Raw genomic sequence first — 24,858 nt, 5'->3', positions numbered from 1 at the left:
TGATGCTCCCCTCCCTGTGTCCATGTGTTCTCATTGTTCAACACCTATCTGTGAGTGAGAACATGCAGTGTTTAATTTTCTGTTCTTGTGTCAATTTGCTGAGAATGATGGTTTCCAGATTCATCCATGTCCCTATAAAGGACACAAACTCATCATTTTTTATGGCTGCATAGTATTCCATGGTGTATATGTGCCACATTTTCCTTGTCCAGTCTATCACTGATGGGCATTTGGGTTGGTTCCAGGTCTTTGCTATTGTAAACAGTGCCTCAATGAACATATGTGTGCATGTGTCTTTATAAGCAAATGATTTATAATCTTTTGGATATATGCCCAGTAATGGGATTGCTGGGTCAAATGGAATTTCTTAAGACTTGTTTTATGACCTCCCATAGTCTATCTTTGAGAATTAACCATGTACTGAGGAGAAAAAAAATGTGTATCCTGCAGCTGTTGGATGAAACGTTCTGTAAATATCTATTAGATCCATTTGGTCTATAGTGCAGATTAAGTCCTATGTTTCTTTGTTGATTTTCTGTGTTGAAGATCTGTCCAATGCTGAAAGTGAGTTGTTGAAGTCTGCAGCTATTATTTTATTAGGATATATCTCTCTATAGCTCTAATAACATTTGCATTGTATATCTGGGTGCTCTCATATTGGGTACATATATATTTACAATCGTTACATCCTCTTGGTGACTTGGCCCCTTGATTATTATATAATGACCTTCTTTGTCTCTTTTCATAGTTTTTGTCTTAAAATCTACTTTGTCTGAAATAAGTATAGCTATTCCTGCTCTTTTGCTGTTGTTGTTTTCATTGGCATGATACCTTTTTCCATACCTTAATTTTCAGTCTATATGCATCTTTACAGGTGAGGTGTGTTTCTTGTGGGTAACAGATCACTGGGTCTTTAAAAAAATTTATTCAGGCACTTTGTCTTTCAATTGGTGAGGTTAGATCATTTACATTCAATGTTATTGGTAAGTAAAGACTGAACTCTTGCCATTTAAAATTTGTTTCCTGATTATTTTGTAGTCTTCCCTTCCTTCTTTTTTTATTTCCAGTCTTCATTTAGTGAAGGTCATTTTCCCTGGTGATACAATTTAATTTCTGGCTTTTTATTTTTTGGGTATCCATTCTATATGTTTTTGATCTGAGGTTACCATGAGGCTTGCAAATACTATCTTACAACTCTAAAAGTTTCATTAGTTTATGACAACTTACCACTGACTTTGTAAACTCTAGAGAAAGAGATCAACATTCAAGTACAAGAAGGTTATAGAATATCAAGCAGAGGATTTACCCAGAGAAGACTATCTGAAGACATTTAATCAAATTCCCAAAGGTCAAGGATAAAGAAAGAATCCCCAGACAAATAGAAAAGAAAATAATGTACAATGGAGCTCTAACATATCTGGCAGCAGATTTTTCAGGGGAAATCTTACACACCAAAGGAGAATGGAATGACATATTTAAAGTGCTAAAAGATATTCTTTTTCCTTTTGTCTCCTCTCATAAACTAATGACAACTTAACACTGACTTCATAAACTCCACCCTTAACTTAATCTCCCTGTTTTTTAACTTTTTGTTATTTTTTTATGTCTTATTATATTGTCTTGGTCTTGAAAAGTTATTGCAGTTACTGGGAATGCCCAAGATTTACAGATAAGTACAAAACTCAGATGATTTCTTCTTGCTCATTGATATCCTTTTCTTTCAGATTGAGGAACTCCCTGTAGAATTTTTTTTTTTTTTTTTAGAACAGTTCTGGTATTGATTAAATCCCTCAGCTTTTGTATGTCTGGGAAAGTTTTTATTTCTATTTCATGCTTGAAGGATATGTTCACTGGATATTTTATTCTAAGGTAAAAAATATTTTTTCTTTTAGCACTTTAAATATGTCATGCCATTCTCCCTGGTGTGTAAGGTTTCCACTGAAAAATCTGCTGCCAGATACGTTAGAGCTCCATTGTACATTATTTTATTTTCTATTTGTCTGAGGATTCTTTCTTTATCCTTGACTTCTGGGAATTTGACTATTAAATGTCTTCAGATAGTCTTCTCTGGGTAAATCCTCTGCTTGATATGCTATAACCTTCTTGTACTTGAATGTTGATCTCTTTCTCTAGGTTTGGGAAATTCTCTGATACTATCCCTTTGAATAAACTACCCCAATCTCTTTTTCTGCCTTCTCTTTAAGACAAATAACTCTTAGATTTGCCCCTTTGGGGCTATTTTCTAGATTTTGTAGACGCACTTCTTTTTTTTTTTTTTTGAGACTGAGTTTCGCTCTTGTTACCCAGGCTGGAGTGCAATGGCACGATCTTGGCTCACCGCTACCTCCGCCTCCTGGATTCAAGCAATTCTGCTGCCTCAGCCTCCCAAGTCGCTGGGACTACAGGTGCGTGCCATCACGCCCAACTAATGTTTGTATTTTTTAGTACAGATGGGGTTTCACCATGTTGACCAGGATGGTCTCGATCTCTTGACCTCGTGATCTATCCATCTTGGCCTCCCAAAGTGCTGGGATTATAGCGCTTCATTTTTTTAATATTCTTTTTCCTTTTGTCTCCTCTCATTGCGTATTTGCAAATAACTCGGCTTCAAGCTCACTAAGTATTTGTTCTGCTTGATCAATTCTGCTATTAAGAGACTCTGATGCATTCTTCAGTGTGTCAATTGCATTCTTCAACTCCAGAATTTCTGCTTGACTCTTTTTAATTATTTTAATATTGCTAACTTAGAATTCTGAATTCCTTACCTGTGTTATATTGAATGTCTGTGAGTTTCTTTAAAACAGTGATGTTGCATTCTCTGCTTGAAAAGTCACATATCTTTGTTTCTCCAGAATTGGTTGCTTTTGCATTACTTATTTCATTTGCTGAGGTAAATGTTTTCCTGCATAGTCTTGATGTTTGTGGTTGTTCATTGGTGTCTGGGCATTGAAGAGTTACATATTTATTGTAGTCTTCTCAGTCTGGGCTTTTTTTGTACCCTTCTTTCTTGGGAAAGCTTCTTAGGTATTTGAAGGGACTTGATCCATAAGCCCAATAATGCTGTGTTCAACTCATAGAGGTACCACTTTGGCAGTCTTGGATAAGATTTGGAAGAATTCTCCAGATTATCAGGCAGAGACTCTTTTTCTCTCCTCTTACTTTCAACTAAACAAAACAGAATCTCTCTTTCTTTCTCTGTGCTGAGCTACCTGGAGCTACAAGTAGGATGACGCAAGCACTTCTGTGGCCACCACCACTGGGACTGCATTGGGTCAGAACTGAAGCTGGTACAGCACTGGGTCTTATCAAGGGCACTCTGTGTAACTAGCTGGCTACTGCCTGTTCACTCAAGGGCTTTGGGCTCTACAATCAACAATTGGGAAAGCCAGCCAGGTCTGTGTCCTTCTCTTAAAGGCGGTGAGTTACCCTAGGCCCCAGGCAGGTCCAATGATGCTGTCTGGGAGTCAGGGACTGGCGTTCTGTTCTTCTGTGGCTAAGCTGATCCTCAAACCCCCCAGGACAAAGTCCTTCCTGCTCTGTCCTCCCCTTTTCATAGGCAGAGCAGTTTTCCCTTGGGACCACCACCACCACAGGCCCATAGGGAGTATGGCCAGGCCACCACTGATGTTCACTTAAAGCCCAGAGGCTCTTCAGTCGGCATATGGTGAATGCCACGGGGCATGGGACTCACTCTTCAAAGCAGTGGGCTCCCCTCTGGCTGAGGGCGGGTTCAGAAATGCTGTCCAAGATCCTAGGCCTGGACTCAGGGACCCCAATAGTATGCTTGGTGCTGTATTTTTATTGTGGCCTAGCTGGTACTTACGGTACAAGACTTTTCCACCTTCTTTTCTCATCAGGAGTCTCTCACTGTAGCCACCACAACTGGTAACCTCACTTGAAGCCATCAAGTCTCAGCATCTCACCCACAGCTCATGGCATACTACCTGGATATCACTATTCATTATTCAGGGCCCAAGGGCTCTTTAGTCAGCAGGCAGTGAATCCTGCCAGGACTGTGTCCTTCCCTTCAAGGCAGTGGGTTTCTTTCTGGCCGAGGCTGGGTCTAGAAATGTCCAGGAGCTGGTGCCTGGAAAGGTGGCCTCACGACTGGGCAGAGTTCCCTATCCCTCTGCCTAGTTCCCTATCTTATTATGGCAGAAGCGGTATTCCAGATGCATGACAAGTCCTCCTTACTCTTCACTGTCCTTGCCTCAAGCAGAAGGAAGGAGACAGTCTTGTTGTCGTGAGCTCTGCTGCCTGGGGCTGGGAGAGGGGTAGTGCAAGCACATCCTTATTCGTCTTGCATCTCATGATGTCATATGCTACACTGTCCACTGGCTTTAAGTCCAGCTTAGCACTAAGAGTTGCCTAGGGGTGCCCTTTGTGTCCTAGACTGTCTTTCAAGTTTACCTTGGTCTCCAGAGCTCTTTGGTCCATGATAGCAAGTCTTGCCAAGAAAGTCAATTCTGACAACTGGGACTGGTGATTCTTCTCTGGCTATGGCTGGTCTAAATGCTCCCTCCATGGGCAGCCATTGGCTGAACCCACCACTGTTTTGCTCTTTGTGGTGACAAAGCAGCATTGAGTTTAATTCCTCCAGTCACTGGGCTCTTCCTCCCCAAAACACACACTTTCTCTTTCCACATCATATGGCCACTGCCAGGGGATGGAGAGGTGGTGATGGCAATTTGAGACTGTCTTTCCTACCCTCTTTAGTGCTTCTTTCAGCAATATGAAGTTAAAGCCAGGTACTGTGGTTGCTCACCTGATTTTTGGTTTTTATCATGGTACTTTAAATGTGTAGTTAGTTGTTAAAATTTGGTGTTTCTGCAGGGGGAACAATTGATGGAGGCTTTCATTCAGCCATCTTGCCTCTCCATCATCTTTATCTCATCCTCTTCAGTTTACCAATGTTCATGTCTAAAAATTATATTTTCCGAAATTGTCCCTATATTTTCATTGTTTCACCTAATATCTATCCTTCACTTTACCATATTTCTGAAAGAATAGTGCACAACCACCATTTTTCTGTTTGGTTCCTTGGGTCGATATAATCTTACTTATGTTGAAAAAGTTTCTACCTTACCCATCCTGTTTGCAAAATGTCACCATGACTGACACACAGTTCATCTTGGAAGCTTTTCCTCCTTGCCTTTCCAAAAAACTTGGATCTTTTGATTCTTTTTCTTCTGGTTAGTTGATTCAATGGCTGGCTTCCTCCCCTCTTATGGATCTTTTCTATCTTCCTTCATAATTGCACTATCCCCCATGAATACACCTCAATATTCAATTACTCAAACTAAATTTCTAGCCCCAAACTTGAGTTCTGCATACCACCTGCTAATTGCACACTTTTCCCTGATTTTCTGCCAACTCTTCAAATGTAGTGTGCAAATGTAAGTTCATTTATTTAGCAGAATTGCTTATATGTTTACCATATGCCAAGTTATTTGCTGTGAATAAGATGCAGAATTTATGGAGTCTGTTGGAAGACAGCGATGTAGTTACCTCATTGTAATGCAGTTTAGAGGATCTATGGTAGACAGCTGTGCTCAGGGATTCAATGAAAACGTAGAGGAAGGTCCTTATGCAACCTGAACCGAGCATTAGAACAGAGGTATTATTGGCAGGACAGCAAAGGAGGATAGGTGGTGGAGGAGTAGGAAAGAATGGCCCATTCAGAGGGAGTTGTATAGAGCAGAACGCACAACTGAGTGAAGGAAATACCTAGTTTCTATTCAGTGATAAGCTCTTCTTCATATTCAGTGAGACGCCCCGTCTTCCTCAAGTAGTGACTTAATGCATGTGAAAACATTTGGAGTTACTCCTGGCTTAACTGAAGTGTCCAGTGAATATTTGTTGAAGAACAGGAGGGGTAAAATTTAGATGCTACCATTTCACAGATCATGGTTGCCACTCAGGTCATAGTTTGAGGGTCCCTTGTCTGTGTTAGCTGAGTTCTCCATGAGGTTCTCCTGCAGGGTACCTCTCCTGAAGCCCTTTCCTCTTGGCCTTAGGTGGTTGTGACCTCATCTACCTGCCTTGTGCTTATGTCTGGCTTCCTTTTGCACCTAGAACCCTATTTTCTAATTTCTTTACTATTCAAACAGTCTCCAGGAAAGGATCTGAGCATTCATTGGCACTGTATATCCTGACATACTGGCCTTTACCCCTATAAATCCCCTGGCAATATTTAATGGAAACATTATGACTTATTAGGATTTCAGACTTGTGAAGGTGAAGAAAGTGGTATTTTTAAAAAAAGAGACAGTGACCCTTCACCCCTTCATGAAGTCAGACCTGCCTATTTTAGGGCTCACTCAGACTGCCCAGAGGCCATCAGCCTTTTCCCAAATTCCTGGGTCTGGAGAAAGACTACAGGGGATGTTGAGTGCTTTGGTAAACTGAAACTTGCACACATTTCCTAGAGTGCAGCTTGCTCTAGGCTCTGCTGGTGAAAGCATGTGAAAATGCTTTCATGCAAGCTCAGTATTGCCAAATCCACTAGTGATTCCAGAGGTCAGATATCTATGTGAAATATTCACAATTAAAAAACATTGGAATCTAAGTTACATTTTTATTTTATTTTATTTTTGAGATGGAGTCTCGCACTGTCACCAGACTGGTGTACAGTGGTGTGACCTTGGTTCACTGCAGTCTCTACCTCCTGGTTTCAAGCAATTCTCCTGCCTCAGCCTACTGAGTAGCTGGGACTACAGGCATGCACCACCATGCCCAGCTAATTTTTGTATTTTTAGTATAGACGGTGTTTCACCATATTGGTCAGGCTGGTCTTGAACTCCTGACCTCGTGATCTGCCTGCCTTGGCCTCCCAAAGTGCTGGGATTATGGGCATGAACCACCACGCCTGGCCCCTAAGTTATATTTTTAAGAAAACATTGCATAAAACAAGTGAAGCACCTCTCTGGATGACCTCCTACATGCAGGCCTCCAGCTAATAATCTCTGAAACTTAGCAAATGAGAGCACAAAGACTAGTAGCCCAACTAGAAGAGAAATGTCCTAAAAATCTTTTATATCAAAAGCACCAAAAAATAACTCAGTAGAGTTAAATATAGGACAACAACATGACACAGCTCTTGAGAAGACTCTTTACTCAGATATGAAAATCAGCCAATGTGCCTTTGCTGTCACCCAAGTCCTGTCAGACATACCAGTGTGTGTCTTCTAGATTCCAGATGATCATTTCTTGCTGAGTTTTCCACCCACAGGACTGGAGATCCAGAGAGGAAGGTTGGTCAGCACTAGACTGTTGAACAGAGAAAGCAAGAAATACCTTGACCCATTGGCCTTTGTCTGAAAGCATCATTATTTTGAGAGAGGTCTATGGAGTGCTAAAAAAGAAAAAAAAAAAGGGCAGAGAGCCTAGTCTATGTGCTCTTCTACACAGAACAGGGCATACTGAGCATGAAATAAAATAAAACATCACTGGGGCTCACCAGAGCTGCTCACATAATACGGTGGCTGAGTCTCCTCTCATTATGGAAAACTTTCTTCTCCTTAAGCCACTGCTCCTTTATGCTCCAGGTTACCATTACCATTCTGGGAGAATTTACACTAAAATATTATATGTATCTGATTCAAGCCTTCTTTTTGCAGTAAGACCATGAAAGTCCCACTGGCAAAGAATGTCACTAAGCATAAATTATGCAAAAACCTTGATTTGGATAAAATGATTTGCCTTTCAGACATTCTTTCCTATTTGTGCATGTCAAAGCAACTTACACCTTTTAGCACAATCAATGCAATTGATTTGTTCAGAGGAATGATTGAGGTACTGTAGAACTCATCATCTTATTTCAAGGTAAAGAATCATCCATGACCTGTAGAACTGACTTTGTTCAAGTGGCAGTTCTGAATCAAAGTAAGTGAGTCATATGTTTATTTAAAGAATCTTCCTAAGTAGATGCCATTCTCTCCATCCTCTCTCTCTTTTTCTTTCTCCCTACTTACCTCCTACTTCTCCTCTATTAACTTTATGATTTAAAAAAATCCTAACAAAGAACTTAATCCTGGCTAACTTAAGCAGAAGTGTGTGTGTGCACGTGCACACGCCAACTTCTTTCCATTTTCTTACTAGACATTCAATCAGACTATGCCCAGTCTCTCCTGCAAATAGATACAACCACGTAACAGAGTTCTGGCCAACAGAACGTGCAGAAGTAACATGGGCCCTGCCAGGTGGGTAGTAGCAAACCCTCTCATGGACACCTTACCATTCTCTTTCTCTAATCTGCCAGTGAGGTGATGAGGACTCTGAGGATTTAGAGTGTAGCTATTTCTAGCTATCAGTCTGTTATTTATGTTTTCTTAAATTTCCAGTCCACTAGGAAGACACATGTGGTGGGTGAGTCTGAACACAACCAAAATGGTCTATACTCTGTGGAGTGAGAAAAATCCACTCACCATGGACTTGAATAGTGCAGCAATGCCCAGTTTCTGAAGTTCCCGTATGCTCACCCTCAAATTCTGTACTTCCCTCATTGAGACCATTCCCAAGTGGCTCCTGGGCTAGCCCAAGCCATGGACTGGCACCGGCCTGTGAATGAAAGTTTGCATGGCACTAATCTGGAAAGAAGCAGTGCCATGTTGGAAGAAACCTGGTCCCCGAGCCACTGCTAGGAGTGGAGCTGCCCAAAAAAACCAGCCAACCAGGGACACCTGAGTTGTCACTTTGATAAACAACAACAACAAAAATCTATATTTTATTTAGCTTCTGAAATTAGGGGTCATTTGACAGAATGTAACTAATAAAGCAGATTATAGGTACAGGAGTACTTACCCCCTTCCTTCCAGAAAGCAGTCTCTCCTGCCTGGGCATTAAAGATTAGGAAGCAGGAAACAAAATGGATAAAAATAAGAGGAAAACCTTAAATCAGAGCTTGAAAATAGAGGTAAAAATGACATACTATTTTTTCATAGCACATTTTTTTCCTAATCACCAAAATGATGTACATAGTCACGCTCACTTTTGGCAATGTCTCCAATGCCTCGAGAATGAATGACTCAAGATGCAAAGTGGCCCTTGACTCTAGTGAGGCCTCTGTGTCAGACACTATAGTCAATTTCACATCTCTCTCTCTCACACTTTCACTCTCTCCCTCGTGTGTGCTCACACACACACAGAGAGAGAGAGAGAGAGAGAGAGAGAGAGAGAGAGACAGAGAGAGAGAGAGAGGTAGAAAAGTATTTGAGGGTAGGAATAAAAAACTGCTTTTTTATTCTCTCCAGCGAGGGCATGAGCATACAGCTGAACCGCCAGATAGTTTTACTGAATCACTTGGTAAATATGAACATCCTCATTTTGGTAGCCATGTGGCTACATTATCTCCATTTTGCCATCCCTTTAGCCTTCACCTGCTCAGCTGCAGGACCTCAAGGACACCCTCTTCAGCTTCCCTCTTCCACCCACCCATCAACTGCCAAGTTTCCCAGGAATTCCTTGTTGGGCAGTTCTCTGGATGGCCTTGGACTGACCCTATTCCTGCTTCCATCTCTTTTGTAGTTCTCAAGAGTAATTGTAGGGCACGCGCAGTGGCTCACGCCTGTAATCCCAGCACTTTGGGAGGCCGAGGCGGGTGGATCACGAGGTCAAGAGATCGAGACCATCCTGGTCAACATGGTGAAACCCCGTCTCTACTAAAAATAGAAAAAATTAGCTGGGCATGGTGGCGCGTGCCTGTAATCCCAGCTACTCAGGAGGCTAAGGCAGGAGAATTGCCTGAACCCAGGAGGTGGAGGTTGTGGTGAGCCGAGATAGTGCCATTGCACTCCAGCCTGGGTAACAAGAGCGAAACTCCGTCTCAAATAAAAAAAAAAAAAAGTAACTGTAGAATGTGCTGAGAATGCAACAGCTTAGGATAGACAGGAACCAACCAGAACAGCTCAGGGTTTGCTCCATTTCTCCCTAGAAATAGGATGTTCTTTGGCGCTTTAGCCCAGCATGTCATGTTGTCCCTGGGATGTATAACCCAGGGCAGGCTCCATGCTGGGTTCTTCAGCTGCATTGTAAGTGAGGTACATGCAGATGAGGAAATTCCATTCACCCCAGGGAGCTTTCCTGAGCCCTGGGGGACCAACTTGCAATGAGCTCCAGGCCTCTGTTGGTCCTTGTCTGTTGTTTCCATCTGCAAATCATACATCCACTTCATATAACTTGTCATGCTTAAGTGGGGCCTGTCTCAGCAGACTCGCACAAGCTGGTAAACAGTGCACAGTGAACCTGACTCACATTTCTCATCTATGCTCAGGACATGTTCACTTAATCTTTTCATCTCTAATCTGCTTTTAAGGTTTCCATGGGCATCTGAGCCAGCCATGTCTCTCATAGAATCCTACTCCCTGGGATGCCAGCACATTGCCACTGCCCAGCAGGTACTGCATTTACCCTCTGGTCACCAGCCTGGGCATCAGGGAGGCACCACTGGAAAACGGTGGCCTTTTCTCTCCATCATTCTATTGTGACAAGCCCATGGGCAATGGACTCAAACAGAATTAAGTCCAAAACTCCAATCTGCCACTTTGTGATTTTGGATAAGTCACCATTTTTCTAAACCTATATTTAACCAGCTATAAAAAAGTGGGTTAATAGTAGCCCTGAAGTGATAGTATATGTTTCAGAATTAAATGAGAAAACATATGTAAAGCCATCAGAAGGATAATTAGCCCATTTAGTAAGCATTCGATAAAGATTAGCCACCAGAATTGTGAACAGAACAACTATTGATGTCAACCAAGTTATTATAAACAATTATTGATGTCATCAGAGATGAATATTTCCTCTTCTGTTCTCTACTACTGAGTTCTCAGTCCTAGACCCGGGTTTCTCTTAATCCTATGATAGTAACATTTTAAATAAGAACTTCAGTCTCTTTCCATAGTCACTGATTCTTTATAGTGACATTTGTCCCACCTGCACATGGGACTCTGTGTTTACTGAGGTATGGACATAGGAAAGGAAACTTACTATTCCCTTTTTTTATATATATTTGTCTGACTACCTAAACACTGGCATTTATTTTGATTTTTTTATGTAAAGGTACAAAACATGCTCCTGCTATTACTTAAGACGTGTGCATGAAGAAAATATTTGTTTTTTCTGAACATTTGAGCCAGACAAACACACTTTCTGGTGATAAATTTTGCCCCAATGGCTTTTTCTGATGAAGAGGCTCATGGCTTATAGTGAAAGGCTGTAGCTGCCCATATTGCAGTTATTACCATATAAATTCTTATCTCTGTCATGGATGTATATAATCATGAAAAATGCTACCTTCCAAGTAGGAATGTGCAACAGATTGGTTTGCAGAACATTATAGCATCGATAGTAATGCAATGTTTATGGTTGAATTATCTTTTTCAGTATAAGCAGGTGTAATAATTTCCTCCTAGTATGTCAGTATGAATTTTCCTAGACTTGACTAAAGGCCAAAACCAGATGATTTTGCTGGTCCATGTGAACAATCTTAGCAATCCCCTGGTATTAGTATAACTTATATATTACACTTTAAATATTCTGTCTATTCCAAGGCATAAAATAGTTTGAACATTTTTGACTCAATCAACTAATCAACTAATCAACAATTTGTGGGTTTACTTTTAAAATCTAGATTTTTGAAATCTGAAGAGGCATCTTGATGCCTAACATGCATCTTGCTTTCAAATTCAATAACCTAAATGACATCAGCTTGGAAACTGTGGATGGCATGGTGTCTCATCTCCGATGTAGGCAAAATTATCATGAAGGTGGGATCTTTATTGTTTACCATTGTATCTTCAGGGCCTGGGACTTATCCATTAATCACTTATTGAAAAGATTCACGGCTTAGTAAATACTTGTGAATTGAATTCTATTTTTCTTTGGAGATTCTCCTTTCCCCCTTGTGATCATCACCATGATCCTGTGAGCTTGAATGTCCTTGCCAAGGACGACTGTGCCTTTCCCCCCATCTTTCAGTCTGTTTCAACCCACTTGTTTGTAGCAAGCACACTCACAGTGGTACCTGTGCCATGGATATTTGCAATTAACAAGGAGCAGAAAGCCTAAAATGAAATAATAGCAATCTGACTGGTAAACTTTTAGGCAGAATGATGAATTCTAATATCTGGTCCTTCTTAGAGCCCCAGTATCACACTCATTTGTGGTCACCAACTCTCATCTGCCTAATATTGCTCTGTTTTGCTTACAAAACAGCTGGATTTAATTATGCAGGTGCACTACTGTTTTCAAATAGCTATTTTCAATTACAAACAAAATTGGGTGTTTTAATGTTTTGAATGCAAGGGCCAACCTGTATACTTTCATGTACAGCTTCTTTTACATATTTGAGTCTTGATTGCTTCTTAATGAGGTATCTCATTTCTACCAGTGGTATTAGTCAGTGTTAATATCTGGACCAGCATGCCACATATCCTAGTTCTCTGAAAGATGCTACTAATAGCTGAACCCAAACAAACAAACCACATCACTTTATTTAATACTTATATTAATTTATTTGAAATATGGTTATATATTTTTAAGTAAAATATACCAGATTTAGATTCTGCCAAGAGTAACACAGATTCCAAGAACATTGGCTTAAACGGAAGTTTGTTTCTCAAGCCTAGAGGTGGTATTCTAGCACTGCCTCTATGAAATCACCTATGATCCAGCTTACTGTCCCACCTAGCATGGAGATTCAATATTCAGGGTCCCAGATGGCTGCTAAAAACCCCGCCATCAAAATCTTATTTCACACTGCAGAATGAAGGGAAGAAAAAGGGTATTGTATTAGTCCATTTTTACACTGCTATAAAGAACCTGAGAATGGGTAATTTATAAAAGAAAAGAGGTTTAGTCGACTCAGAGTTTTGCATGGCTGGGGAGGCCTCAGGAAATTTACAATCACAGCAAAAGGCAAAGGGGAAGCTAGGCACATCTTACGTGGTGGCAGAAGAGAGAGGGCAGAGAAGTGTCACACTTGTAAATCATCACATCTTGTGAGAACTCACTATCGTGCGAACAGCATGGGGGAAGTCCACCCCCATGGTCTAATCACCTCCCACCAATTCCCTCCCCTGGAACATGAAGATTAAAATTCCACATAGATTTGGGTGGAGACACAGAGCCAAACCGTATTATTTCACCCCTGGTCCCTCCCAAATCTCCAGGCCTTCCCACATTTTAAAACCTCATTATACCTTCCCAACAGTCCCCCAAATTCTTAGCTCATTTCTACATTAACGTCAAAGTCCAAGTCCAAAGTCACACCTGAGACAAGGCTGATCCCTACCACCTATGAGCCTGTAAAATAAAAAACAAGTTGTTACTTTCAAGATACAATGGGGGTACAGGCATTCAGAAAAGGCTTCCATTCCAAATGGGAGAAACTGGATAAAACAAAGGGAATATAGGCCCCATGCACGTTTTCAAGCCAGCGGGGCAATTATTAAATCTTAAGACTCCAAAATAATCTCCTTTGACTTCATGTCTTACATCCAGGACATGTTGATGCAAGAGTTGGGCTCTCAAGGCCTTGGACAGCTCCACTCCTATGGCTCCACAGGGTTCAGGCCCTGTGGCTGCTTTCACAAGCTGGCTTTGAGTGACTGTGGCTTTTGCAGGCACACAATACAAGCTGTCAGTGGATCTATCATTCTGGGGTCTGGATGACAGTGGCTCTATTCTCAAAGCTCTACTAGGCCCAGTGCCCCAGTGTGAACTCTGTGCTTCAACCCCACATTTCCCCTCTGTACTGCCCTCATAGAGGTTCTTCATGAGGGCTCTGCCAATGCAATGGACTTCTTCCTGGACACCCAGGTGTTCTCATACATCCTTTAAAATCTAGGCAGAGGCTCCAAACTCTTGCCTTCTGTACACCTGTGGGCCTAACACCATGTAGAAGTTACCAAGGCTTGGGGCTTTACCCTCTGAATCAATGGCCTGAACTGTACCTTTGTTTTTAGCCACAGCTAGAGCTGGAGCTGCTGGGACATGGGGCACTATTTCAAGAGGCTATATGGAACAGAGGGTCTCTGGCCCTGGCCCAGGAAACCATTTTGGCCTCCTAGGCCTCTGAGCTTGTTATGAGAGAGGCTGCTGTGAAGGTCTCCCACATGCCCTGGAACATTTTCCCATTGTCTTGGCTATTGACATTTGGCTCCTTTTAACTTACCCAAATTTCTGCAGCCTTGAATTTCTCCCCAGAAAATGGCTTTTTCTATTCTACCACATGGGCAGGCTGAAAATTTTCCAAACTTTTATGTTCTGCTACCCTTTTAAACATAAGCTCTAATTTCAGACCATCTCTTTGAGAATTTATGACTGTACACTTTTGGAAACAGCCAGGTCATAAGCTCTAATTTCAGACCATCTCTTTGAGACTTTATATGACTGTACACTTTTGGAAACAGCCAGGTCACATCTTGAATGCTTTGCTGCTTAGAAATTTCTTCTGCTAGATACCCTAAATCATCTCTCTCATGTTCAAATTTCCATAGATCTCTAGCGGAGGGGCAAAATGCCACCAGTCTCTTTGCTAAAGCATAGCAAGACTAACTTTTACTCCTGTTCCCAATAAGTTCCTCATCTCCATCTGATACCACCTCAGCCTGGACTTCATTGTTCATATCACTATCAGCATTCCAGTCACAACCATTCAACAAGTCTGTAAGAAGTTCTAAACTTTCCCTCATCTTTCTGTCTTTTTCTGAGCCGTCCAAACTGTTCCAACCTCTGCCCATTACTCAGTTCCAAAGTTGCTTCCACATTTTCAGGTATAGCAGTGCCCCACTCTCCTGGTACCAGTTTTATGTATTAGTTCATTTTCACATTGCTATAAATAACCACCTGAGACTGGGTAATTTATTAAAAAGAAAAAGAGGTTTAACTGATTTACATGACCCAGTGGGAGGTAATTGAATCACGGGGGCAGATTTTTCCTGTGCTGTTCTTGTGATAATGAATAAGTCTGATGAGCTTAGATGGTTTTATAAAGGGGAGTTCTCCTGTGCATGCTCTCTTGCCTGCTGCCACATAAGACATGACTTTGCTCCTCCTTTGCCTGGTGCCATGAATGTGAGGTCTCCTCAGCCACGTGGAACTGTGAGTCCATTAAACCTCTTTCCTTTATAAATTTGGGGTATGTTTTAGGAATGCTTTTATTGGCAGAGTGAGAACAGAATAATACAGTTTGTATTTTTTTTTTTTTTTTTTTTTTTTTGAGACTGAGTTTCCCTCTTGTTGCCCAGGCTGGAGTGCAATGGCACGATCTCGGCTCACTGCAACCTCCACCTCTTGGGTTCGGGAAATTCTCCTGCCTCAGCCTCCTGAGTAGTTGGGATTTCAGGCACACGCCACCATGCCCAGCTAATTTTTTTGTATTTTTAGTAGAGACGGGGTTTCACCATGTTGACCAGGATGGTCTCAATCTCTTGACCTTGTGATCCACCCGCTTCGGCCTCCCAAAGTGCTGGGATTACAGGCATAAGTCACCGCCCCTGGCTCAGTTTGTATTATTTTATAAAGTAATTTAATTTTTACTTTGTAATTTCACACTATCAGAAATTAAAAATCAGTTTTGCTCTTCACTGTAAGTGCACATTATAGTTGATAAACACCAGTTCATCATTGTATCAAGATGGTAACTAAAAATTCTCAATGTCAAAAGAATTTGAGAAGTACTAACATTGACAATACCAATGGATTTTTTGAATAGAGGTGAGAGTGGCTAAGAATTCAACTTTATCCATCAAATGCAGTCTCCTAATAGCACTTTCACGTAAAGATGATTATTTAATAAGATTACCAAATCTGCAGCAATAAGACTGTCATCAAAAAGAAGCAGTGATGTACTGCAGAAAATACTTAACATATATATCCACAGGTCTCCTGGCTCATGTCTATATCCAATAAGAAGAGTAATAAAGAAGAAAAAAGAAGTATCTGGGCTGTGAATAGATATTAAAGTTTGAATATTAACGTTCGGCATTTACTTGATTTAGGGACTGTCTTGGAAGCCTTCCCATTTGGTTTGTAATTCTATTAGCCTTCGTTATTGAACTCCTCAGTCTTTACATGAGAAGTAGGAGAAAGAAATTAACAAGCAGAGATCGAGACCCCAGGCGTGCCAAGAAGTGACCTCCTTAGGGAAAGACAAAACAAACACAAAACAGACTAGTTCAAAAGTTTTTTGTGTGGAATTGTGAGGTCATTTCAGTGACATATGACATCAGGTATCACTACAATCATCTTTATAAACTGTACCATTCACAGGTAATTATAATAATAAACTCAGGTTATAAAATGTATTGAATATCTCTTATGAAGTTTCCAAAGATGAATGATTCTTATTTTTTTCCCTCACAATATTACAATAAACTGATGGCTCTAAAGTGTATGAAAAAGGAGCTGGGAAGTAGTAAGTCCTCAGCAATGTTAGCTGTTATTACCTGTACCTTTTTATCATCTATAACTAGTTATTATTTGTAACTATAACAAATGTCGCAATTGTAATTTGTCTATGTCTGCTTTGTGCTGCTATAACAGAGTACCATAGCCTGGGTAATTTATTGTAAAACAGAAATTTATTTCTCATAGTTCTGGAGGCTGGAAAGTCCAAGATCAAGGCCCTGGCATCTGGAATCCTCACATGGCAGCAGGCAGGAGGGCAAAAAGGGAATGAATGCTGTTTTGTCACATGATGGAAGAGAGTGAATCCACTCCCTCAAGACCTTTTATAATGCCATTAATTTATTCATAATGGCAGAGCCCTCATGACCTAAACACCTTGAGAAAGGCTCAATCTCCCAACACTGTTGCATTAGGGATTAAATTTCCTAATGCAACAGTGAATGTTAACGGATGTATTCAGACCATAGCATCATTACTTCTTGGCTTGCCTCCACCTTGATAATTATCGGTCTTAATGTCTTCCATTTCATATCAGCATATTCTGATTCCATTCCGAAGGCACAATTAACCCGGGAGTTTTATAACAATCTGGGGTCCATATTGGCCCAGCTAGGTGTTCATTCTCTTATTTTTGTAGCTAAGAGTCAGAAGGACCATATGAAGATTCCTCAAAAAACTAAAAATACAAGTACCGTGTGATTCAGCAATTACTCTTCTAGGTATATATGCACAAAAAGTAAAATAAATGTTTTGAAGAGATATCTGCACCCTCATGTTCATTGCAGCATTATTCACAATGGTGAAGATCTGGCAACGAACTGTTCATTGACAGATGAGTAAACTAAAAAAATATTGTATATGTATGTGTGTGTGTGTGTGTGTATATATATATATATATATATACACACACACATAATGAAATATTGTTCTCATAAAAAGAAGGAAATCCTACCATTTGTGACATATAGATGAACCTATAGGACATTATACAAGTGAAATAAGCTAGACAGAGATAAATACAGTATGATATCACTTATATGTGGAATCTAAAAATATCAAACTTACGGAAGCAGAGGACAGAGTGGTGTCTGCCAGGGGCTGGGATATGGGGAAAAATGGGAGGATACTGGAATATAAATAAGTTCTTGGGATCTAAAGTACATCATGATGACTCTAGTTAATAATACTGCATTGTTTACTTGAAATTCTATAGCAGATTTTAAGTGTCCTCACTACACACACACACACACACAGAATGTAACTATGGGTGGTGGTACATTATTAATTTGACTGTGATAATCAGGATACAATGCCTATGTAATCAAATCATCATATTGTGCACCTGGGACATGTATAATTTTATTTGTCAAACATTTTTTTAAAAAAGAAATACATTAAAAAATGTCTTATAGGTGTCTGTACATGGATTAAAACCACTCCAACTTTGAGAGCCTTATGCAATCAGATCACTGAAGTTGCTTGGTGACTGAACACTTTACTTTTCTAGTTACGGCACAGTTCCGTGTGCCAACAAGCAATTCAACAAATAAGTGTGCAAGGACAATAGGTTGCCATGGAAGCCAGTATCACAATGCCTAAAGTCATCTAGCTCTATGACAGTGATGCATTAATGAGATGCTTCAGCAGTTAGTGTGCTCTGGAAAAGTGTGTGCCTGCAAGGCTATGTATGTTCCCCTCTTAACCCTGAACATAAGAATCTCATTTTGAGGTACTTACTTTGTACATCATCATGTGAGATAAAATATAGATGGATATTTTCATAATGCATCTTTTTTATAAAAAAAGCAGATATTGCAAATGCATCACTTTATTGTTCTTGTTATATATCCTGTGGGTGTAAGAATAATGGTTCCATTAGAGTTTTATGTATCTCCTGAACCAGGGAATGGTCAATTATTGGCAACAATCACATTCCCCACACCTCCCTAATGGCTAGTGGCCCACACTGTAAATTAAGTACAAGACATAGAGCAAGCAGAAAGTGTGGACCCCTGCTTTGGCTAATTTAAAAGGTGTTTCATAACATTAACCCTGCATGGAGAAACTTCTGCCAATTGCCACAGTACCATAGGAATATGTGTAGAGTATGGATGTCACTTTTGGGTGCTGCGTTCTGAGACTGTTATTAACTATCTGGTTGGTTACCAGGATAATGAAGGATGTGGAAACCACACTAAATGGCTGAGTTACTGGTTGGAGGAAATGGGATGATTTTGCTCAGATAAAGGAAAATTTGGGGAAGACATCACAGCTGCCTTCATATATTTGAAAGCCTGTGAAGGAAAATTGACAAAGTTTGTTTTAAATGGACTTTGAACCATGGTTAGAAATGACTGGTGTTCAGGCTCTATGTAAGAAGGAGCTTTAAGATAATTAGAGCTATCCAACAAAGCAATGGTCTACTCTGGAAAGAAGTAAATGGTCTACTCTTTAACATACTATTTCTTTGGAAATGTTCAAACACACCTTGATGAATGTGGTTGTGGATAGGTTTATTATCTAGCAGGAGGAGTTAGACTAGATGAGATCTTGGATTCCTTTTATCTTAGGATTTATCTGACTTTCTCTCTTTTCCTCCTCATGCCTCTGCTGTTTTGCTTTTGCACATTATCCTGAAATAGAAAGAATCTTCAGCAAAGAAACAGAGAGATGGACAATAATATTTCATTCATTTCACAGCCATACCTGTGTAACTTACTTGTGTAAGTTACCCCTATTTGGGAGAAATTCATGGAGACTGTGGATGCTGTTTTTACAAATTGGTTCCTGTAATATCAATAAAAGAATGAATTAAGATCATACCTAATGGCCTCTTGGAGTTGATCAGACCAAGGAGGCTTTTATTCCTATCATATGCTGCAAACCGACTACTAGATGTGGCCTCATGTCACCTTCCTGTTTTTTGACCCTCACTTAACTTCGGCTCAGTGCACCTGGTCAATAGCATAGCCTACATAATCTTAAAAAAAATTGCAGATGCAAAGCATCTCAGAATGCATCCTTTTAGTTCTGGTAGCCTCCTTTCAAACTTTTTGGAATTTTAAGGTAAGATTTATTTCCACTAGAAAAATTGATTGCAGAGTGCTGGTGAGCTCCCATAATTGAAAGTGTTAGGGGTCGCTTGTGAAAGGAGGTAGAGCCGGCAGCTCTGCTCTGGCAACTGAATAGATTTGCTGTTTAGTAACTACATCTTCACATTTGGTGAAATCTCCATCTCTGGCCTTGGGCCAAGTGCTCTCTGAGTTGGCAGAAATGATTTGTTCAGAGGCGATTTTCACATAGCGCATTCAGATTCACTCACACTTAATTGGCGTGGCAATTTTTCTATTTAGGCTGAGTAGAGGCTTTCTCTAGGAGGGCATGGCAATGAGGGGTTGGGATTGTATTATGTCAAACTGTGTGTTCCAGTTTTTGGCTAACGACTGGAAATTGCCAATGTGAACATAGTAGAACAAATGTGTTCTACGAGGGTTTCTTAAATTCATTTCAACTTTGAAAAGACAATGTATGTTATATAGAACATTTTTGGAGTTTCAGGAACTGCAAAATATTTGGAAACCAAGACAAGACCTGCTTAGGTTTTCGGCAAAAATGGATATTAATTGAGAAGTTATAAAGGCAAAGTAATGCTTTGATAAAAACAATAGCAGTGCTGTACTTTCACTACTTCTTTTGAATTGAAGAGAAAAAAAAAAAACCAGAAGAAACAGGCTGATGTCTGCTGTGTTTGGTGATTCTGTTAGCAGAGGTAGTGAGGAAAAAGACTGAGTTTGCTTTTAACCAACTATATATCCCAGGAATGTGTAGATATGGTGTGGTGATAACATGCTGGAAGTGTTCTTAGTATTTGTCAAAAAGAAGGGAGTCTGGAAAAGGGGAAGCTCTCCAGCCTTGGGTTTTTGGGATCTAGACTACATTTCTCACCCCGATAGGGTGTTCTTTGGCCCTTAGACCTGCCAGACTCTGTCGGTGTGGGTTGACTACAGGCAGCTCATTGCTCTTATTCTCCAAACCAAAGTCAGCCTATGTCAATCCCATTTCATTTTCAGCTTTGTGTAAAGCCATTCTCTTCATTATTTTTGACACACATTCTTAGATTAGATCCATATGCTTATTAATTCCCAGAGAAATCCAGTGGAAATCTGATCAGGGCAATTTATGACTCCTCAAACCCTGGAAAGATTATGAAAATCTTTTAGTAATAAAATACAATATGCAGTTATTCCAGAAATTTTTGCTCACTTATCTTCATAACCATAAATTATTTCATACCTAATTACAAACAGGCAGACTGAATAATTGTCTTCATTGAGGGATGTTTGACAGTGAGAAAATATAGCCTTATTTTATAAACCTTTTAATGTTCAGACTATAAATATGTCACAGCTAAGGAGTACTGCATCTTTAAGTGTATTAAAGTCCCTCTTGTGTAACCAAACATAATGGGATTTTTAAATGGATTATAACTAAAGTACTTAACAAACAACTTTTTAAACTTTGAACATGTGTAAAGCTATTTGAAACTGTCCATTTCATATTAAATGTCCAAAGTATATTTTATTCTTAGCCATTTGGCAAAAATTTATATTGGTGGAGGCTTTGTCAAGATAAAGATTTAATAGAAACAAAAATTTTTGATAGAAAATTTAATACCTGTTCTCCCCTCATACGCATAAGTCATCACATCAATGAGGTGTCAGAGCTCTGTTTGTTTGGGAGAGTTTTGGAACAAAAGCAATGCACATGCATTTAATGTAATAAGAGGATTGTCTGTCTGTGTTCTGGTGCCTGGGAATGAAATAATGAACTTGTAAAAGTGCAAGCCCTTTCCTTCTGTTTGAGATCTTAATTCACACCATAGAATAGCTGTGTGGATGGTGGAAAGTAAGAGTCTGCATCTTTATCTAGTCACTCATTCATTCACTGCCCTGTGTATCTTATTTCAGAATGTTTATGTCAGATTGTAATAACCAGTTTGTATAAATCTTCAGTTGACATTGAGATTGGTTCTTAAACAGTAGAAGAGCAAGGACTCTATTTGTTTTGATCACCACTATATTCTGGAAAATACTAGTTCAATGAACATGTTTTGAATAAATGAATGAATGAATGAATGAATACACATTTATTGGAGTGTTGCTTTTTGGAATTTGGAAGTATAAGGGCAAGCAAAGAGCCCCTGCTGTCAAGGAGCATCCCCATCAAAAGAGAGAATGATTCCATCAGCTTGTGAAATCTGGGGAGTTCAAAGAGAAATGCAATGAATCCAAGCACCATCTGCTGTTTTGCTTTGGTGTTTAACAGGCAGTGACAATGTACAAGAAGTACTGCCAGAGCATCTGGATACAGCATTCTAGGCCTGACGGTTCTAAAGGTGTGTTGACCTGTCTTGGGCCTAATTTAATCATGGGCAGAAGGACCCTACACTCCTAAATTTACGAGAAACCACAGCGTTGTAAAGTCCTTTTGAAGGAATGCCACCTTCACCTGAAAGAGGGATATGTTGGCCATGTCCATCAAAACCGGTTAAGGTGACAGAGTCTGTGCAGTGGCATGAGGAATAATGTGAATGACCTCACTAGGGAATTACTTTGCAGTGTTGAATTCATTGTAACACTAGTAGCCTAAGGTCCCAAGTGTGTATATTCCAAGACTAGACTGAGGCCTTTGTTATAATCTCAGTGGATTCTGGGTCAAGGAGAAATGAGTTATTGAGCTTGGGTGCGCACAAATCTCAGCTGCGAGTTCAGTTAGCTAAGAAAAACTCAAGCCTAAAAGAAATTATTGAATCTAATATCTTAAGCACAATTCTATTTCAATAATGAGAAATAATCTACTGCATGAAGCAAACCTTTATCACTAGGAACTAATTATTACAACAATTTGAAAAGCCAAAAATTTTCCTTTCTTTGTACACTTTCTCTGATGATATATTCTAAATTCAGAGTATAAGTGTGGGAACCTAGTCAATATTTTTATTTGGTAAATAACAAACATCTCAAGCCAATGGGGGAAATTCTAACTGAAGGAAGAGCAAAGGATTTAAGTGGTTCTTCCCCTGTCCCCCACTGCTTGTTGTTAAAAAAAGCCAGATCTTTCTCTTTGTCCAATGGCGTTTTCTTCTCATCAGAACAACAGGAAATATAAAACTGAGGTAGGCTGGGGTTCATGCTTTTCACTTCGTCTTTCTGCTATCACTTCTGTCAATGCAGTTATTCTGGGAATAAAATTCATCCTTTGGCCTAGATGATGAGAGAGAATGCCCCCCTCCAGCTATTTGAGATTGTGGGTTGTTATCATGGATTAATGAAAGATTACAAAACAGAGCAGAGCAAAACAAGCAGGGCAGGTGGTACTGGATGGGATGGTCATCTGCTGGGTTATTTCAAAGAAGGGCTCCATAGGGATATTTCATAATACAGGAGAATTTTGCTTAAAAATATATACTCTCATTTTTCCTCCCATCAACTTTGCCCTCTTGTCTCATCAACTTATTTCCAATAAAATTGATTGTCTGATGCTGCTATGCTTCAAAACATGGAGAGACCTCTGTGGATTTCTCTTTTTGCCTTATTTATGATAGTAGGAGCCAAAGCACACAGGGCCTGTTGAGTGTATCAATGAGAGAAGTCAAAGAGAGTTTGTTTTATGCCAGGAAGAATCCGTAAGTCTTTATTAATTTTACTTTTTAAATATAAGAACTAAATATTTTCCTTTTTCTAAAACTCAATGGATAAAAAGTGATGTGAGTCGAGTCCAGTGGGTCAGCAAAGGAGGTTACACCGATAGAATGTTTCACATCAGCCGTTATCCTTTCTGCATGCGTGTGCACACATCCCGCTCAGAGGATGCAGCACATCAGTCATAACCGCAAAGGTCTCATAATAATTCAAGCCTTGGGGAGGCCACAGAATGCTCCTGTTGTGTTGCATATTGGACTTGATCTCGGATAGTTTAAAGTCTGGCTTGGCAAGGTTAGGTGGAGATGACCTCGTGCAGCTGGACTCCTCGGATGGCCTCCATTGCTCTCTCAGAGCTCTGAGACCAAAGATCCTTTTCTGTGTCTACAGTGTGGAGGGCAAGTTACTTGATCTTCTCTGTTGAATTCTCATCTTCATGAAATAGGAATCTCTTCCTTCTGTCTCTGGAGCATAGAGATGAACATTGAATCAGCCAAGCAAGCTTCCTTGATCTTAGATAGTATAGTATAGGGATCAGAGCACAGGGTCTAGATCCAGATTGCTGGCTCCAACTACTGGCTTTGCCATTGACCAGCAGCCAGCGGGGAGTAAGTTCTACAAACCTAGGAACAGCAGGGAAGGCTCTGCACCTATAAGATGGGGGAATAATGGCAGGCTCCGCCTGAAACAAAGTAAGTGCTGCAGGACTCGTTATTAATACTGTCATTATTCACTCATTCATCCATTTCTGAATCCAATAAATATTCCCTCAGTGCCAACTGTATGTATACTAAGACACTGTGTGCTAGGATCTAGGCTGTAGTGGTAAAAAACATTAAGCTTTTTCTTTCTCAGAGATTCTAATTTGGCATGAGGAGACAATGTGTAAAAAAAAAAGTAGATACATTATTAAGATAATTTCAGATTTAATAAGTGCTAGTGATAAGTGTGATAAGAAGGAGATAAAACAGGATAATTAGAGAAGACATGGGGGGGGACTTCTTTGGATCGAAATGCTCAAAGATGTCCCCTCCCAGGATCGAAGCAATTTTACCACTAAGAGAATGAACTATGGACTTCATGGCCCTTCTTGAGCCCAGGGCCCTTCCAAGGCTGTAGACGTGTTTTTATGTGTAGTTGTGTGCTTCTTTTCACTAAAGATTCCCAAAGATGTATAAGCTTCAGACCCCATAAAACCTGGATGTGCCTCTGCTGATGCAGTGATAAGTGAGGAACCACTTACTTGATGGTAAGTGGAGGCAGCACGTCCCAGAGGAAGTGCCGAACAGGTAGCAGCAGCCAAGAGGTTCAAGTTGGAGGAATGTCAAGAGGCCCATGTATCAAGGGCCGAGGAAGCTTAGAGAGACAGGCAGGCAGGGCCTTGCTAACTGAGCAAGCGAGCACTTCAGGTTTGTCCTAGGTTGCTGCTGTGGGTTGAAGGTGTCTCCACCCAAAGAGATATGCTGAAGTCCTAAGGCTCCATGTCAGAATGTGATCTCATTTGAAAATAGCATCTTTATCGATATAATATAATTAAAATGAGATCATTAGGGTGGGCTTTATAAAAAAGCCTAGTGTCTTTATGAAAAGGGGAGATTTGGGCACAGAGACACCTATAGAGAGAAGATGAACGGAGACACAGGGACAATGCCATTTGAAGCTAGAGAAGTAGAATGATTCCTCTATGAGCTGAAGAATGACAAAAATGACTAGCACACCACAGAAGCTAGAGGAGGCAGAGAGGGAT

General features: G+C 40.2%; 1 long non-coding RNA gene across 1 annotated transcript in view; it reads left to right on the top strand.

Annotated features, from left to right (window-relative positions):
- The first annotated feature begins 15,016 nt into the window (after window positions 1–15,016).
- LOC128928850 (uncharacterized) overlaps window positions 15,017–24,858 on the top strand; it is a 315,424-nt gene continuing 305,582 nt past the window's right edge. The window contains exon 1 of the long non-coding RNA XR_008474531.2: window positions 15,017–15,102. This is a non-coding gene — a long non-coding RNA (uncharacterized LOC128928850). The remainder of the gene's footprint in view (window positions 15,103–24,858) is intronic.

The sequence above is a fragment of the Callithrix jacchus genome, chromosome 8 (genome assembly GCF_049354715.1).
Source record: "Callithrix jacchus isolate 240 chromosome 8, calJac240_pri, whole genome shotgun sequence".
Classification (NCBI taxonomy): domain Eukaryota; kingdom Metazoa; phylum Chordata; class Mammalia; order Primates; family Cebidae; genus Callithrix; species Callithrix jacchus.
This window is presented reverse-complemented; position numbering and strand designations above follow the sequence as displayed.